Source organism: Amblyomma americanum, chromosome 4 (genome assembly GCF_052857255.1).
Source record: "Amblyomma americanum isolate KBUSLIRL-KWMA chromosome 4, ASM5285725v1, whole genome shotgun sequence".
NCBI classification, from domain to species: Eukaryota; Metazoa; Arthropoda; class Arachnida; order Ixodida; family Ixodidae; genus Amblyomma; species Amblyomma americanum.
This window is the reverse complement of record NC_135500.1, coordinates 217,947,448-217,951,928: the sequence shown is the minus strand read 5'-3', so window position 1 is coordinate 217,951,928 and position 4,481 is coordinate 217,947,448.

Here is a 4,481-nt window from a genome sequence, read left to right as displayed (position 1 = left end):
ATGGGAAATTTCAAGAAGGATAATTTCCTCTTCATCGCTTCCTTAAAAAAAGAAAAAATACTTTATACGAGACATAATAAATTCCTTCTTCATTGTTTGTGACAATTACACTGGGTTATTCAACTATAACACAGTTGGTATCAGTGATTCATTCTTTTGCTTTATCCCTTGACAATAATGGCCAAATGGATGTAATATTTTTAGACTTCACTAAAGCGTTCGATAATGTTCCACACGACAAATTAATAAACAAACTTAAAATTATTGGCATACCTGATATTTTTGTAAACTGGATTATTGCGTACCTGAACAAACGAACTCAATACGTCACAATATGTGAACATAGCTCGGCCACTCTTACAGTCACGTCAGGGGTACCACAAGATGGTGTTTTGGGCCCCCTGCTGTGCCTAGTGTACATTAGTGACATTGTTAATGTCATATCTCTCGGTGTGCAAATTAGGCTGTTTGCCGATGATTGTGTACTGTATAACGATATAACCTGTGCACATGACCAGACTGTCCTTGAAAGAGACTTAAACAGCACATGAAGTGGTGCAGTGAATGGGGGATGCTACTCAACGCTGAAAAATCAGTATATATTCATGTCACTCATAAGAAAAAAACACTCATTTTTTCTTATACATTAGGTGGTTCTTCACTACGCGAAGCTATCAACTACAAATATTTGGGTGCTACCTTGACACCAACATTGTCGTGGAACACACATATTAATAATATTTGCTCTTCTGCTTTCCGCAAACTGTGCTTTTTGAAACACAAACTAAAAAACGCCCCTACTAATTTGAAATTACTCTGTTACTTTTCATTTGTTAGACCGAAGCTCGAGTATGCATCTATTTCATGGGATTCTCACACTAAGTCAAATATCAGTCACCTTGAAAGAATACAAAAAAACGAAGTTCGGTATATATTTAATAAATTCGCACGGCTTCACGCTCCCTCTAAAATTATGACAGACAGTTGTATACCTACCCTTGAATCACGCCGAAAGCAGTTGAGACTTCCTCTGACAACAAGCTTGAAATGAATAAATCACCTTCTATAACGCCTGAATAAACGCGCCACACAAGACATCATCATCCTGACTCACACCCTATTATGCTCGAAATGATACGTTTAAATTTTCCGTTTTTCATCGGACAATATCGGACTGGAACCATGGTTTACTGACTACAGTGTGACTAATAATTGTATAACTGCGTACTTGTTTGTTCCTGTTTTGTTCATTATTATTTGTGTTTATTCTAATGCCCCTCTGCTTGGAGCCAACGGTGTGCAGTACGTAATAAATAAATAAATATTTTAAATAGTGATTTGCAACCATTTGCTGTCCCTGCATGTGAGTTTCGTGATTTGCTTTTTTTGGGTGTGTGTGGGCTTGTCGTGATCTTCATGGTGGCTTCTTTGCATTCGTTTTCTTGTGAAATGATGCGAAATTATCGCATCCCTGTCGCCCTCACCCCTCAAGACTGTAACTTGTAGGAAAACTGTCCCTTTACAGGACCGCTCTGTCTATATAGATTCGTTCCGCTATACATACTATAGATTCGTTCCGCTGTACGCTATACCCGACAAAACGGGTACCCATCCGGCGACAGTTGTGTACCGAATTTCGTAGGCAAATAAAACCCTACGGGTTGTGATATAGAAATAAAACTACAAATAATAGGTAAACATTGTATGCATGAAATTACTAATTGAACCGTTACCATATCGCACCGCAAGCCGAATTCTAGGTCCACCTTGACCCCTCAAATGAAGCAAATTCCGTTCGAGACGTATATTGAGGGGGTTTAACTCGACAACGGGTAGACGTGCATCGTAATTTCTCTGATAGATGGCGCTAAGCGTCGATCGCTCCGCTAAGTGGAAAAGTTAAGGTTACTTTTCCGAACCGCTCACGGTTTTCTTCACTGGCCCCGCTGGATGCGGAAAGGTTTTCATTTTACGCATGGCCAATAAATCTAACGCTTGTTACTTTAACGTCTTCCAGGCGGTGAGGGCCTTTTTTATGAAAGATGTAAGGAACGAATTTTTTCGACGTCAGTTCATAAAAGTGTGCATCATTGTCTTTAGTATAAAAACTCATTGGAAGCGCCAGTGCTGTGTAGCACAATTATAACGAAAAACTTCTCGCTATTGATCGGGGGTTTTCCGACCGAAAACTACACGCGAAAATTCATATGCGGTACTTAAGGTATTTATAGAGCGCCCGAAGGTCATCGCCCTTAGCGTTTCTCTAACCAATTTAGGTCGACACAAAGGCACCCGTGATAAAGTGTTTAAAGTGCAGGAAGTTACCGAGGAACCTTGCAAAAGACTTTTATGCCTATGCTTCTTTAAAAACAGTTAACCATGCCGTTCTGTTTCTGAGGCTTTCTTTTCTCCGATCAAAATGGCGATCTGAGCTTGGCTCTTGAATAATAATAAGTATAATAATAATTGGTTTTTTGGGGAAAGGAAATGGCGCAGTATCTGTCTCATATATCGTTGGACACCTGAACCGCGCCGTAAGGGAAGGGATAAAGGAGGGAGTGAGAGAAGAAAGGAAGAATAGGTGCGGTAGTGGAGGGCTCCGGAATAATTTCGACCACCTGGGGATCTTTAACGTGCACTGACATCGCAGAGCACACGGGCGCCTTAGCGTTTTTCCTCCATAAAAACGCAGCCGCCGCGGTCGGGTTCTGGAGCCAATATTTGGTTTCTCTTACGTGGAAGTAAAGTTGAATGTATTCTAATATATATTTACGTATATGTCATAATTGAAATTTAGAAATGAAACTGAAACATTTAGACAGACCATCGAGAAACGGCAATTAAAATGCCGCACAATAGGGTCACAGACTTCATCGAAAGACGGGCCTCATGCGTTGCACATAGAGAAATGCAAATAGTACGGCGAAACCCGCGAATCACAGACAGCCGGAACAAGTGCTTTTGGTCAGTAACCTCCAACCCGGGGCAGGTCTGGCATTTAATTACTTCACGTGCTCCATTTATTCTCCTCCCGTCTTCCTCAACGCCCTTCACCTTTCTAGGACTATACTGGCCCAATATAGGCGACCAGGAAGATTAGTGTTCCGTGCCCATTTCCTTTTCCTTCCCGTTTACATTGTGCCTGTACCAACCGCAGGAGATGAATGTAGCAGGAAAGTGAGATCATGCCTGTTCCTCTTCTGTTTGCGTCCTCATTTCTAATTTTTTACTCTAAGGCGTCCCATCTTACTGTCACCCCGCTTCCTCTGGATCCTGGGACGCGCCATAGAGAGGTGTTACGTAAACGGAGATTTAGCGCTAACAACTTATTTCCTAGTGCCTTTATTCTGAAGGAGACATCAATTCTGCCTGCATTTTACTAGGCTATGTCGGCACCGGAAGATCCCACGAAATGTGTCCGGAAAATGTGTCGCCGGATGTGACGCCATCGGTCATGACCTGGAAATTGGTGCGGTGAAGTGTATAAAGTCAATGATTAAACAATATCGAGTCAGAGTCATTAGTCATCTGTCATTAAAATGTCAAAAATAATAACATAATTAAAGATCATAATTAATGTTCCTAATTAACTAGCATAACCAATGCCACTAATTAATGGTACTAATCTCCCCGACGAGATGAGAGAGGCGGAGAGGCGTAGGGTAACTGAAAGCTTTTCGTTGGTATGAGTCTCTGGAAAAAAGATTTCCAGCGACTACGGAGATGCGCGTGCAGCGACGCCCCCAAGCGGGCGGCGAGTTCAGAGAGCGTGAAAGCCGCGAAGACAGCGAGCGCGCTTCATCGGCTGATCCAACTTTGCGCGGCAAGTAAGGCGAAAGGTGTGTAACCAATAAATGTAAAAGCATAAAATTACTAGCGAGCAACAAAGCCAGTCTAAGTAAAGCACAGTGTAAATGTTGGAAATGTAAAGTATAAAATTATTAACGAGCCATAAAATTCAGCCATAGTAAAGGTGAATTAACGGGTGCAACTTTCAGGCAGTGGCATGGGTCAAATGAAAAATCATCATAAAAGCGCATTCTTCATAGCATCACACCATCTAAACGTCTGTGAATATATTTTTTTTCCTCTGAGGCAACATTCGCAGAACCAGGATCTGAGTTTCTTTAGTGATTTTATGGGTGATCACAAAATGTGGTACACAAAGGCGATACACGGTGAGGTATTTCGTACTGTTTATAACCCGCAATATGCGCTGTTTGAAGTAGCGAAAACTACATTCATTGCACATAGACTTCAGATTATTTTGAAATTTTCACTGATGTCTCCTTCTGAGGTAGACCTCGGGAAGTAATGCTGAAACAGTCGCGTCGCCTCCACTGCACTAGAGGGCATAATGGACCTCTTTTTCACTTCAGTATTTATTTCACACGCTTCTCTTCTTGCTTCTACCAGAGGGCTTCACAGAATGACCTACACTATGTCACGCCGCCTGCTGGGGATTGAAATGAACGGCTTTA